This window comes from Pituophis catenifer, unplaced genomic scaffold (genome assembly GCF_029215685.1).
Source record: "Pituophis catenifer annectens isolate HBS135680 unplaced genomic scaffold, rPitCat1.0.hap2 SCAF_12, whole genome shotgun sequence".
NCBI classification, from domain to species: Eukaryota; Metazoa; Chordata; class Lepidosauria; order Squamata; family Colubridae; genus Pituophis; species Pituophis catenifer.
In genome coordinates, this window is record NW_027256892.1 from 9,495,943 (window position 1) to 9,511,030 (window position 15,088).

Below are 15,088 nucleotides of genomic sequence, written 5' to 3' on the forward strand. Positions count from 1 at the left end.
ATTCGGAGACACAACATTAACCCCACATGTGGAATCCGATATCTATGCCATCAGACAAGAGAATAGACCGGTGGCTGAATACATTCATGAATTCTGCTAGCTGGAAAACTGAGGTACTGGCTGGAGCAGTTCTTGGTGCATCACTTCTGAGATGGCCTGAATCTATCATTGTACCACGCCTGCCTATTTTGAGGAATACCTAAACGGATCCATGGTTGGTACCAAATAGTGATGAGAGTGGAGCTGAACCTAGTGGATTACAAATGGAGGGGAGAAGGGGGAGAGTTGCCCAAAGAGGAGCCAAGAAAAGTGCCCCTGAAAAGTGCCAGAGAAATCCTGCCACAAGAGCCTCCATTCCTTCCAAGCTCTGAAGCATGGGCTGAACCTATTTTCCAATGCGGTCAGGAATGGCCATTGAGCTGCAGCCTGCCAAGCACCAGCACCCATCTCAGCCCCAAAGATGTTGCAAAGATGCAACGGGGTATGATGTTTCAGGTCCAATATGAACGCCTTTATTCCATCTGGCAATAACAGACCCATGTATTTTCCTGTGCTCCCACAATGGTTACATGTGTTCAGAAAAGAATTAAGAAGGCATTAACTCAAGGGCACATGCTGTTTTATTAGCAATAGCATTTAGACTTGTATACTGCTTTACAGTGCTTTACAGCCCTCTCTAAGCGTCAGCTTTATAGAGTCAGCATATTGACCCCAACAATCTGGGTCCTCATTTTACCCACCTTGAAAGGATGGAAAGCTGAGTCAACCTTGAGCCTGGTGAGATCCGAACTGCCAAATTGCAGGCAGCCGGCAGTCAGTAGAAGTAGCCTGCAGTACTGCACTTTAACCTCTGTGCCACCAGGGCTCATATTAGACCCAGAATTAGTGGTAGTACTAGTGCTATTAACCCAGGAACTAACCTTGGTTGTTTAAAATGTGTAATATAGTAGCTCTACTATAAGGCTAATGTGCCACTTGGAATTAGATATAATTTTCTTTCTTTTTTTTTTTAAACAAAAGATTTTATTTTTTATATTCAAACAATATTTTATATTCAAACACTACAAAATCAATTATCATACATCATTTTATCCCCACCCAACCCCCTCCCCAATTCCCCCCCCCGACTTCCCAGAGCAAAAACAGGATATAGCAAATAACAAACATAAACTAAAATATGCTAACTATTACAGAATTCAAAACTCTCTCACACTCGTTAACTCCCCTTTTAAAAATTATACTTCAACCTTCCTTTTATAAATTCTCTTATCACATTTCACATTTGTAAAAAAAAAAAAAAAAACCATAATCTTATTTTAAACATTTTAAAATCTCTTAATACATTAGCAGAACATTCTCCAAAACATAAGTTTCAAAACTTTCAAAAAGTTATCCATTAAATTTTAAGTTATCCACCTTTAAACTTCAATACTTTAAAACTACAGTAAAATTCAAAAAGTTATCCAACTTTAATTAAACCTTTTAACATCATGAGACAATCTCCAAAATATGACCAGTCTTTCTTTCTTTCTATATTTTTTCCAGTCCTTCTTCAATAACACTTTCTTCTTCGGCATTGCTCCTCCCCCTGCTTTTATTTTCAAAATTTTTTGGGTTTGAAATTGTAGTTGGTGTGTCTTTGGAATTCGTTCTCTTCTTGGGGTTGTTTCCTTTAATTTGAAGCCCCATTTCGACTCTTCCTGTATTTGTAATCCATCAGTTCGTTCCTTAAATATTGATTTTGTCTATAGAGCCAAAACTTGTCAAAATATTTATCAACCTGCAGTAAAGAGTCTTCTTGCTGTTTCTCAATTAATTGAATGGAAGCCTCTTCCAGAACCTCTGTTTTCGGTAAAATAACGTCCATTTTAGCCCCAACAGTATCTCTTTTATCCTCCAAAGTCACATTATCCTGATTAATTTCTTCCTCTTTTCCAGCCAGCAAGTCATTATTATTCCCCAATTTAAAATCTTGAATAGTTCTTTTAATTATCTGTCTTATCTCAATGGTAAAAGATTTTAAAAAGTCTTTTAAATCCTTTGCAGTCACCACTTGTGAGTTTGCTGACTCATATCATCCATCTTTAATTTCAGCCATTTTTCAATTGTCTCTTTATGTTTGTATTAATTCGGCTACCAGATCATTAAATCCAATTATTTTCCACACAAATTAAAAATGTAAGTTAGTTAAAATCAATACCACAGTCTTTTCCATTCCACTTCCACTTTATTTATTTTTTATTAAATATCTTTATTAAATATTTACAGTAAAATTAACACATAATAATGATTGGAAAACAATATAAGAAGTGAAATGTAGGAACACATAAACACAAGACTAAAACGAAACAACAAACATGATTAACCGAGAGTTAAACTCACTCTCCAATTAATATTAACTAATATCATCCTAACGAACCATTTCAATACAATCAAGTTCTTTTAACTATCTACAAAACAATTGGCCTGTTTTTTTCAAAATTATAAAGAATTATATAGCCTATTAAGTATCTATTTAATCTAATTAGACGATCTTATCACCTATCTCCTAGGTTTAACCTTCTTTTGAGCCAGACAAAGCATATGTCCCAACTTCTATTATATATTGAATCTTTCTTATCTTTTAAGATATATGTTAACCTGTCCATCTCAGCACATCGAAGAATCTTATTTATTATCAGATGGTCAGGGGGCGTATCTGCATCTTTCCACAGTTGAGCAAATGCCATTCTCGCCGCTGTTGAGACATGGACAAATATATACCAATCCTTGTTGTCAATGTGGTCCGGTCTTATTCCGAGTAAGTAGAGGTCTGGGTGAAGGGGAAAGCTCACACCTGTTATTTCCAGCAGCCACTGCTGTATTTTCCCCCAATAGCATCTAGTTGATGGACAAATCCACCACTGATGGAAGAAAGTGCCCTTGGCCGACCCACATTTCCAACATCTATCAGAGGATCCTGGGAACGTCTTAGCGATTCTGGTGGGGGGGAGATACCAATGGTAGATCATCTTATAAAAGTTTTCTTTGAACGGGGAAGAAAGGGTCAGTTTCATAGTTTTGTTCCATACATTTTGCCATGCATCAAGCTGAATTGTTGTTCCAATATTTCTCCCCCAGGCAATCATCGTGTCCTTTACAATCTCCTCTGCCATAAAATTGGATAGAAGAAAATTGTAAACATTGGAAATAAATTTCCTTCGGCCACCTAGGAGAAGCTTGTAAAAAGTTTGTAAATGAAGGGAAATACCATGTTCCTGTTTATCCCTAGTGAATCTAGTTTGAATTTGCACATAGGACCACCAATCTATATATAATCCTCTAGTTTGGAGATCTGCTCTAGGTCTAAGTCTCCTGACTTCATCCAACAAGTCACCATAAACCCAGTTCCTCTTTGTGTTGTGCACAGTCGGAAGGGTCCACTTCCACTTTAAATCTTTTTCTTGAATAACCCGATAGCTTTAACAATGTTACTGATGTTAACAAGGACTTTCACTTATAAGTTTCATTTTCACACCCTAAGGCGCCATCTTTCCCTTTTTAAACAGAGTTAACATACAATACTTGCATTTTTAGTCTCCTGGATTAACTCTGCCAGCATCCAAAATCCAGAATCCAAATTCTTTATAATTTTTTTAGTTGCTTTGCTGGTGTGGTTGCGATGCTTCGGTCTGCTTATTTTTAAGCAGACTTGTCCGGGCTCCGGAGCTCTAAAGGGCTTTCAGGGAGCTCTCACCCTGTAAACCCCAGGCTTAAAAAAAAAAAAGCCTGGGGGTCTAGGGGAACTCTACCCAGACCCTTCTGCTCTTCTCTCCTCCTTTCCCCTGGGGGAGAGTTTTTAAGCCGCTAGACAGCTGATTTTTGCTGTTCTAGCGGCTATACGGAGTCACGGGGCTGGAGCTCCTAAAAGGAGCTCCGTCGGCGTTTCGCGGAGCCACCGGAAGTCAGATATAATTTTCTTGATAGCACATGCTTCTGTAAATTTATTGGCATTACAAGAATCTCTATTGAGATTCTAAGATGAGAATCAAACTAAGAAGCATTCTTCTAAATGATTTCACTAACCATAGTTTGGTGAGGTTTTTAAAAAGTTAAAAAAACAACATACACAGTGGTGGGTTTCTACCGGTTCACCCCGGTTCGGGAGAACTGATAGTGGCGGTGGTGAGAGTCTCCGCCCACCCGCCCAGATGTCATCACAGACGCTCTGAGCATGCGCAGAAGCGCTGAATACAAACAAAGCAAGCACTCTGTCAGCGTTCCAGAAAAACCCCAACTCCAGATAAAAGCAGAAGCAAGCATTTTCCAAAGTTCTCTTTACTAGAATAGACAAACTAGCACATCTGGGAAATCCCGAATCTGAAGAGCCCGGGATTTGATTTAATTTAATTTAATTTAATTTAATTTAATTTAATTTAATTTAATTAATTTAATTTAATTTAATTTAATTTAATTTAATTTAATTTAATTTAATTTAATTTAATTAATTTAATTTAATATTTAAATTTATATACTGTCCTTCTCCTGAAGGACTCATGGCGGTGAACAGCCATAGATAAAAAACATAGAATACAAAATTTAAAAAAAATTAAAAATACATTAAACAATTTGGCCCGACAATTAAAATCCCCCATTTAAAATTAAAATTAAAATTACACCATTGGAAAGTTAGGCCAGCCTGGCTTGATGAAATAAAAAAGTTTTGAGGGCCCGACGGAAAGTACATAGATCCAGAATCATCCGTATCTCCGGGGGGAGCTCGTTCCAGAGGGCAGGTGCTCCCACAGAGAAAGCTCTCCCCCTGGGGGCTGCCAGTCGACATTCTTTGGCCGACGGCACCGGGAGGAGCCCCTCTCTCTGAGAACATACTGGCTGGTGGGAGGCTCTCGGTGGCAGAAGGCAGTCTCGTAAGTATCCAGGTCCTAAACCATGGAGCGCTCTAAAGGTGGTTACCAATACCTTCAATCGCACCCGGAGGACCACCGGGAGCCAGTGCAGCTCACGCAGGAGAGGTGTTGCATGGGAGCGCCATGACGCTCCCATAATCACCTGCGCGGCCGCATTCTGGACCAGTTGGAGCCTCTGGGTGTTCTTCAAGGGGAGCCCCATGTAGAGAGTGTTACAATAGTCCAGGCAGGACGTGACGAGAGCATGAGTGACCGTGCGCAAGGAGTCCCGATCCAGAAAGGGACTCAACTGGCGAATCAGGCGAACCTGATAAAAAGCCCCCCTGGCCACGCCGTCATATGTTCTTCTAAAGACAACCGTGCATCCAGGAGGACACCCAAGTTGCGAGCCCTCTCTGTGGGGGCCAGCAACTCACCCCCAATAGTCAGAGATGGCACCAACTGATTATATCAGGATGCTGGGAGCCACAGCCACTCGGTCTTGGATGGGTTGAGCTTGAGCCTGTTTCTCCCCATCCAGATCTGTACGGCCTCCAGACACCGGGACATCACATCAAGGGCATCATTGGGGTGGTCCGGGGTGGAGATGTACAGCTGAGTATCATCAGCGTACTGATGGTACTTCACCCCGAAGCCACGGATGATCTCACCCAGCGGCTTCACATAAATGTTGAACAGAAGGGGCGACCCTTGTGGCACCCCACAAACAAGGTGCCTCGAGGTCGACCTCTGGCCCCCCTCAACACAAACTGCAACCGGTCAGAGAGGAAGGAGGAGAACCACCGTAGCACGGTGCCCCCACTCCTAACCCCTCCAACCGGCACAGCATGGTACCATGGTCGATGGTATCAAAAGCCGCTGAGAGATCTAATAGGACCAGGACAGAGGAACAACCCCTGTCCTGAGCCCTCCAGAGATCATCAACCAATGTGACCAATGCTGTTTCCGTGCTGTGCCTAGGTCTGAAGCCCAACTGGAACGGATCAAGATAGACCGCTTCATCCAGGTACTGGGGGAACTGTCACACTACCACATTCTCAATAACCTTCACCACGAAGCGGAGGTTGGACAATAATTTGCTAAAACAGCCGGGTCCAAGGAGGGCTTCTTGAGGAGGGGCCTCACCACCGCCTCTTTCAAGGTGGTGGGAAAGTAACCCTCTCTCAAAGAAGCGTTGACAATCCTTTGGAGCCAGCCTCGTGTAACCTCCTGGGAAGCCAGCACCAACCAGGAGGGACACGGGTCCAATAAACACGTGGCCGCGCTAAGTCTACCCAGAATCCTGTCCATGTCTTCAGGGGTCACTGGGTCAAACTCCTCCCAGATAACACTCTTAAGACCTGTCTCCATCACCCCACCTGTATCTACGCAGTCAGAGTCCAAGCCTTCCCGAATTTGAGCAACTTTTCATGCAGATACTGCACAAAATCCTCAGCCTGCCCTCCAAGGGGTCCTCCCACATTCCCTGATGGAGCAGAGAGCAGGTCACCCTAAACAGGGCAGCCGGGCGGTTATCTGCAGATGCGATAAGAATGGAAAAATAATTAAACTTTGCCGTTTTTATCGCCACTAGGTAGGTCTTAATATGAGACTTTACCAGTGTTCGGTCAAATTTGGAAAGGCTAGCCCTCCAATTGCTCTCCAGGCATCTTTTCCGGCGCTTCATCTCCCTCAGCTCCTTGGAGAACCAGGGGGCTAAGTGAGATCGGCGCTAGGTCAGAGGCCGCAAATGCACGACACGGTCCAAAGCTCCAGTGGCCGCCCTATCCCAGGCTGCCACCAGGTCTTCAGCCAGGTTGTGAGTCAGAACCTCAGGGAATGGCCCAAGCTCCGTCCGGAACCTATCAGGATCCATCAGGTGCCTGGGGCGGAACCACCTGGTCAGTTCCGCCTCCCTGCGGTGGGGTGTAGCGGTTTGAAGGTCAAGTTGAAGGAGCGAATGGTCTGACCATGACAAGGTTTTAATCACTATATCTTTTCCTTCAGTAAATCAAAACTCCCATAACCATCCCCTTTCTCCCCAATCAATCACATGCTCCAATCAATGTCCGTTCCATCTCGACCAAGCCCCCCGACCACTCCTTCTCCAGATGCTGGATGCCCTGACCTTGACCAACAGGAAGAATGCTATTATGTCTACTAACAACCCCTCTCTTTAATCCCCCCTCCTACTTTCCCACACATAAGAAGGTGGCAGCATTGAAGCTTCTGGCCTAATATGGCTTCCAAAGTTGACAGGCATCCCACCCTGCAGAAAGAACCACATCCTGAAAAATAAAGCAGACAAAACACAAAAGAAAGGGTTAACACCTAGTGAAAAGCCCTTAACACTCCCCCCCCCCCGGGGGGACCTTTCGGCTTCTCAGGAAATCTATTGTGAAACTGTTTCACAAGTGCATCAGCATTTACATCCCAACTCTTAACCCAAGTAGCTTCAGCTAACGGGTAGCCTTTCCAATGCACCAAATATTGTAATTGACCCCTGTAGAGTCCAGAGTCCAGGATTTTCTTTTTTTTTTTTATTGTATTTTTATTGTTAAAGAATAACAGAAAAAAGAAAAAAAACAATACAAAAATCAATAGAGTCCAGAGTCCAGGATTTTCTTCACCTCATAATAAGTCTCCCCTTGCACTACTAAAGGAGGGGGTGGAGCAGCCGGCAAGGGTCTTAGGTTAGATTCTCTGACCGGTTTCAATAAGCTGCTGTGGAAAACTTTCCCTAATATGCGAGGGAGCCTAAATTGGACAGTCACTGGGTTAATGATTTTCACTATAGGGAAGGGACCTATGAATTTGGGTCCAAACATTTTGCTGGGTACCCTCAATCTTAGGTACTTGGTTGACAAATACACCTTATTGCCTATTCAGAACAGTGGTTGGGGGGACCAGCGTTTGTCAGCCTGGGCCTTATATCATTCTGCTGACTCTGCTAAAGCTTTTTTTGTGTTCTCCCAACCCCTTTTCAACAAGGTCATCCATTCCGTTAGGGACATAGAAGTAGGCGGCTCTCTAGGCAACTCAGCCATCGGCACAAAATTCATGCCCGTAGTTATCTGAAAAGGAGTCAACCCAGTACTGGTGTTTACTGCATTATTATAAGCTACTTCTGCAACTGGCAGCAAGTCCACCCAGTTTTCCTGTTGATAATTTACATAACACCTAATGTATTGCTCCACCATTGAGTTAAAATTTTCAGCCTTTCCGTTAGTCGACGGGTGAAAAGCTGACCTAAGTCCCTGGGATGACCCAATGGATCCCAAAAACTCCCTCCAGAATTTAGCGGTAAACTGGACCCCACGGTCCTATATTATTCTCTTAGGGACTCCATATAGCCTGTAGATGTGTTTCACAAACAGCTTTGCCAGTTTCTTGGCCGACGGTAGTCCGCTGCAGGCAGTGAAGTGTGCTTGCTTGGAGAATAAATCAATGACAGTCCAAATAACCCGGTTACCCCCACTGTCGGGGAGCTTAACTATGAAGTCCATCGCAATCTCTTCCCAGGGCTTGGTGGGTTCGGCCACAGCCTGGAGAAGTCCAGGGGGCTTCCCTGGTCAGGACTTCATGGTGGTGCAGGTGGCACAGCTCCTCGCATAGTCTTCCACATCAGCTTTCATCTTTGGCCACCAGAATTGTCTCCTAGTCAAATGGAGGGTTTTTAAAAACCCAAAGTGGCCCCCTAGTCAAGAATCATGACTTCTCTTCAGCACCAGGAGCCGCAGGCTGCGGGGCACATAAAGTTTTCTCCCCTTCCATGCCAACCCATCCCTTAGGGTTAGGTCTGCCTGGTTTTCCTTGAACCAGGAATCAGTGGAGAGCGCCGCTTTTACCTCCACTGTCAACTTGTCTTCGGGGAGGTTGGAACCCTGGCGCATTTGTGCTCTGGTGCAGGCTTGGGCAGCTGGCTGAGTTTCCGAGATCATGGTGTGAACTATCTCTTCCCGTCGGCTGTCAAACTGGGGCTTATGGGAGAAAGCGTCAGCCAGAAGGTTTTTACCCCCTGGGATGTATTTCAGGTTAAAGTTAAAGCATTTGAAATCTTGAGCCCAACAAACCTGCTTGGCAGGAAGTTTCCTCGAGGTCTTCAGCACCTCGAAATTCTTGTGGTCAGTCCAAACTTCAAAAGGTTCCTCAACCCCCTCCAGGAAGTGTCTCCAGGATAGGAGAGCCCATTGTACCATAAATGCCTCTTTCTCCCACACCGCCCATCTGCGCTCAGTGTCCGTTAACTTCCTTGATACATAAGCACATGGCATTAGATTGTTTCGGGAGTCCCTTTGCAATAGAACAAAAGCCACTGCCACGTCACTTGCGTCCGCCTGAACCACGAAGGGCTTATTTGGGTCAGGATGCTATAGGATTGCCTCTACCGCAAATAGGCATTTTAACCATTCAAAGGATTTTTGGCAGTCCATTGTCCAAGATTTGGCTTGGTGGGAGACGGGCCGGTTTTTAGCAATTCTGTCAAAGGGAGTGTGTGTCGAGTGTCAGCCATTCCCTCGACACATGATCCTGGGGACTGTGACAAGCCAGAAGAACAGAGACACAGTGAAGAGGGGTGTTGTAGCGTTTAGCAGGGCACGGTGATATCAGGTGGTGGATGGTATAGGGAATCTGGGGACAGGGTCAATAAAACAATGTCAAAAGAAACAAACGCCCTTCAATATGAGGGACAGCGAGATCTGGAAGTAACTGAAGGAGTAAATAGCGTGGTCACTTTAAATGCACAATTGAGCAAGGGCGGGGCGCTTGGGGGCGTTCTATAAAGCCAGATAAGCGGAGGAATCAGGTGTCTCCGACTTTGTTTTTCATCAGAAAACTTCAGCGCTTACTGTATGACCACCGTGTAAGCTACGATTAAACCGGATAGCTTCACCTTTGAGTGAGTGCGTGTGGTGTTTGTTCGGCGGAGCACAGGTGGTTCCAGAGGAGGCTGACAGAAAGTCGGAGATGCTTTATTCTTCTGTCTGAGGACTGCAAGCAGCTGTGATGGCAGAGGGTGTGACGGATGATGCCACGGTGTTGGATTTGGGGACGGAGCTGGAGGCAGAGGAGGGGGGAGAACGTGGAGATGGAGGAGCATTGTGAACAGCCAGTGGTACACCCCAAACAGAGAGTGGTGTCGCCCCCGCCCCCAGAAGACAAGCAGGAAAGACAGGATTTATTGGGGACTGAAGCTGCTCGAAAACCATCTGGAAATTGGTGGCAAAGTATACTGGGGAAGTTGGGGTTTCAGACGTCAGCCAACCCCCCTCTAGCCCCTCAATTCCAAGGGTGGCAGGAAAGGAGATGGACGGAGGAGGAGGAAGAGGGGGACTGGAGTTATTCTTCTGGCCCCGGTGTAACCACCATGGATATGTTGAGGGAGAGGTTTGGGGAAGCTAGCTTCCGGGATGCCCCCTCTTGGTAGCCCTGGGCGCCCGGGGCAGACCAGTCAAATATATGGCAGAGTGGGGTGGGAGCATCAACGGGCGGAATGTCCAAATCCAGGGTGCGTTTGGCCAGTCCAAAGCTGTGAGTAGACCGTAGTCGATACAGGGGCGGAAGGGATGAAGACCCTGCTCCCCAGCGGGGTGGTTCCTTGTCAAGCGAGGAGATACATGGTACACGACGACAGCCACATAGTCAGGGGCATCGTGAGGACCAGGAAGGTGAGCCTGCTGCTAGACGGTCCCACTCACGGGAACAAAGAGCCCCTCGGGGTGGAGAGCAGTCCAGGCGTGAACGGGATCCAGCACCTGCATGGATCCCAGGGCCTTGGGTACAGCAAATACCATGGGGCCTCCCTCCCTTACAAGCCACGTTCGATGGGAATCCAGACCGTGTAGCCCTCTTTCTAAGCCAGGTGATCAGCTACATGGATGCTTACGGGCACTATTATTCCTCTCAGTGGGCCAGAGTAGTAGCGGTTACAATGGTGTTGACAGGTGAGGCAGCTGACTGGGTGGCCAGTTTACACACCATGCACGCTTGAGAACTGGCAGATTTGGGACTGTTCCTGGAAGCGTTACGGAGTCGATTTGAGGACGATGCCAGCACCCAGGCCATTGTCGAAAGTGATCTAGTTTCACTAAAATAAAATGGACGAGTGGCTAAAGACTATGTAAAGGAATTTCATACCTTGGCTAATCGGTTGAGGGGCTGGCCCGAACTTTTATTAGTTCACCATTTCCATAAGGGGCTGGATAGAAACCTACGTCAGGCCTGCGTTTATAGGGGCCTTGGTCCTTACATAACAGCTTCGTATAAAGCGGCTGTCGAATTGGATGTAGGCCTGAAGGAGTTCCGGATGCGAAGCGACACCATGACCTCACCACGGAAGGTGTTGGAGAAGCCGCCAACAGGGCGGGGAGGCATTCGAACATATATGCCTATAGGAGTAAGAGGTGGTATTGCCTCACAAAGACCATTCCGATGTTACCGGTGTGACCAGGAGGGCCACAGAGTGCTTGATTGCCCACTCCCGCCTCTCCAGGCCCCAGACATCCAGGCATCAGGTTCCGGTAGGCAGGTGGGTTTCCGTTCCAGACTATCGGAGCGCTCTCGTATCGCGGCTCAAACAAGAGGTTGTGAGGCCAATGGTCGTGATGGCAATGGTGGCTCTCCTGACATCATCCAAACACCGACGGAGGAGGGGAACATTGAGAAGGAAACGGAACACATGGATCCTATGGTATGTGATCCTGTCCGACCTTTCATTATCCAGGTGACACTAAAACACCCTGGGTCGGGTAGACTGGAACAGCAAGGGGCCTTAGTAGATACCGGTTGCATCTGTTACCTTTTACGAAGGGCGATAGCAGACAGTCTTGGACTCCGTGTGGTGAGATTGCAGAAACCTATTTACTTTGAGCAAATGGATGGTTCAATGCTAGGAGGACAACCGGCTACCCATGTTACAGAGCCTGTGACACTTGAGATCGGGAATCATCGGGAAGTAGTACGATTTGTAGTTGTAGAAAAAATGATTGAACCCATCATTCTAGGCCTATCATGGTTAGATAAGTGGAAACCTACCATTTGGTGGGAAGGGGTTTTTCGCAAATTACGCTTGGCAGTAGGCCCTGATCCACCTGAAGACAGTAGAGATGTAGGAGCGACTGGAAGGGAGATGTCCTGTCTAGAAAAAGTCCCACATGTATACAGAGATCTATGGCATGTGTTTAGCGAGAAGGAATGTGAGACCCTTCCATCCCACCGTCTTACAGACTGTGCGATAGAGTTGAAACCAAGTGTTAGTCTACCTAAACTCCGCATGTATTCCATGACTCCCCTTGAATTAGAGGAATTGCGGCATTATATAGATCAGAACCTAGCCAGGGGTTTTATCTCGCCCAGTCGTGTGCATATGGCAGCGCCAGTTCTGTTTAAGGAGAAGAAAGATGGAGGGCTAAGATTGTGTGTTGATTTTCGGGGATTAAACACTGTCTGTATGGAACCCCTTTATCCCTTACCCCTTATGACAGATTTGCTTTCCACTCTCACGACAGGGAAGATCTTTACTAAGTTGGACCTCCGAGAAGCGTATTACAGGGTCCGGGTAAAAGCGGATGATGAATGGAAGACCACATTTAACTGCCCTTTGGGCAGCTATAAGTTCCGGGTCATGCCATTTGGTCTACAGGGGGCCCCTGCAGTTTTTATGCAGTTTATCAATAGTATACTCTATGACCACCTGTATTGCGGAGTTCTCATATATCTAGTATAGTATAGTTTATTGAATAGCCCGAAGGCCTTTTCAAACAAAACAGAAAAGAAAAAGGGAAAAAGATAAAACAGTTTATATCTAGATGATATTCTAATATACTCCAATACCCTAGAAGAACGTTCGTCTGGTATGGCAAATATTACTGAAGTTGTTGAAGGCTCAGTTGTATGTAAAGCTATCGAAATGTGAATTTCACAAGACAGAGATAAATTAGTTGGGGTTTAGGATTTCAGAAAAAGGGATTGAAATGGACCTAAATAAGGTTAAGACAGTGTTGGAATGGCAGGCTCCAAAGACCCGAAAACAGTTACAAAGTTTTCTGGGCTTTGCAAATTTTTATAGAAGATTTATCCCCTCATTTGCTAAGGTGGCTTTACCGTTGACTGATCTCTTAAAAACGAGAAAAATTGCAGTCGGGAAAGGCAACCCACAACAAAAAATCAATTGGACGATATCATGTCAACGTGCATTTGACACATTGAAAACCCTCTTCGCTAATGAACCCATACTAAGACATCCTAACACATCAAAACCCTTTGTAATCCAGGCGGATGCAAGTGATGTGGCGGTAGGAGGTGTTCTCCTACAAAGAAATGAACATGGGGTTCTTCAACCATGCGCCTACACCTCCCAAAAACTAAACGATACAGAACAAAATTGGACGGTTTGGGAAAAAGAGAGGTATGCCATAAAATGGGCCTTGCAAACGTGGAGGTTATTGCTAGAAGGGACTAAGGTAGAATCTGAGGTATGGACGGATCACAAAAATCTAGAGGCACTTCAATCGCCTCGTAAACTGTCCCCAAAACAGGCAAGTTGGGCGCAATATTTCTGCAGATTCACCATCAAGCTGAAAGCGATACCAGGGGGAAAGAACTGTTTAGCTGATGCCCTATCGCGCATGCCGCAATTTGAGAGCCAAAAAGAGGAGATAACACAAGCCTTAATACCTTATAAACAGACAGGAAAGCAAGGAAGGGACATATTCCCACTCCCCACAACCTGGGTAGTGGAGTTGAGGAAAAAATTAGCAACAGACAGTTGGTTGAAGACCAATCCCCAGATAGTGACATAGAGAAGAGGACTAACGTGGAAAGGAGATAAATTATATATCCCCGAAGGATTGAGAGATAAGGTGTTACGACAATGCCACGATGTAAAAACAGCAGGCCATTTCGGTTTCGTGAAAATGTTGCATCTAGTGAGGAGACAGTTCTGGTGGCCACATATGCGAAAACAAGTAGAGACATATGTACAAGGCTGTCCCGTCTGTATAAGAGCTAAACCCTTGTCAGGGAAACCGTCTGGTTTATTACAGTCCATGACTGAACCACAGAGGCCTTGGGAAGATATAGCCATGGATTTCATAGTTGAATTGCCTCCTAGCAAAGGACACAATGTAATATTTATTTATTTATTTATTTATTAGATTTCTATACCGCCCTACTCCCGAAGGACTCAGGGCGGTGCACAGCCAGACAATAAAAACACATACAATACAAAATTTAAAAAATAGAATAAAATCAAATTAAATAATTTTGGCCCCGACAAATTTAAAACCCCAAACTTTTAAAACCAATTTAAAATTGAATATATAAATACTAAAAGATATTTAAAATTTTAAAAATCTTTTATAAAAGAGGGGGAAAATTAGGCCAGGCCGGCCTGGTGAAATAGTAAGGTCTTTAAGGCGCGGCGGAAGGTGCGCAGATCCGGGATCCTCCGTATCTCTGGGGGGAGCTCGTTCCAGATAGTAGGTGCCCCCACAGAGAAGGCTCTCCCCCTGGGGGCCGCCAGTCGGCATTGTTTGGCTGACGGCACCCGGAGGAGCCCCTCTCTATGGGAGCGTACCGGCCGGTGGGAGGCTATTGGTGGTAGTAGGCGGTCCCGCAAGTACCCGGGTCCTAAGCCATGGAGCGCTTTAAAGGTGGTGACCAAAACCTTGAAGCGCACCCGGAAGACCACCGGGAGCCAGTGCAGCTCGCGCAGGAGAGGTGTTACATGGGAACGCCATGTCGCTCCCATTACCACCCGTGCGGCCGCACTCTGTGCCAGTTGGAGCCTCCGGGTGCTCCTCAAGGGGAGCCCCATGTAGAGAGCGTTGCAATAGTCCAGGCGGGAGGTGACAAGGGCATGAGTGACCGTGCGTAAAGAGTCCCGATCCAGAAAGGGACGCAACTGGCGAATCAGGCGAACCTGATGAAAAATCCTCCCGGTCACGGCCGTCAAGTGCTCTTCTAAAGACAGCCGTGAATCCAGGAGGACGCCCAAGTTGCGAGCCCTCTCCGTGGGGGCCAATGATTCGCCCCCAATAGTCAGTGATGGCGTCAACTGACTATATCGGGACGTCGGAAACCACAGCCACTCAGTCTTGGATGGGTTGAGCCTGAGCCTGTTCCTCCCCATCCAGATCCGTACGGCCTCCAGGCACCGGGACATCACTTCAAGGGCATCGTTGGGGTGATCCGGGGTGGAG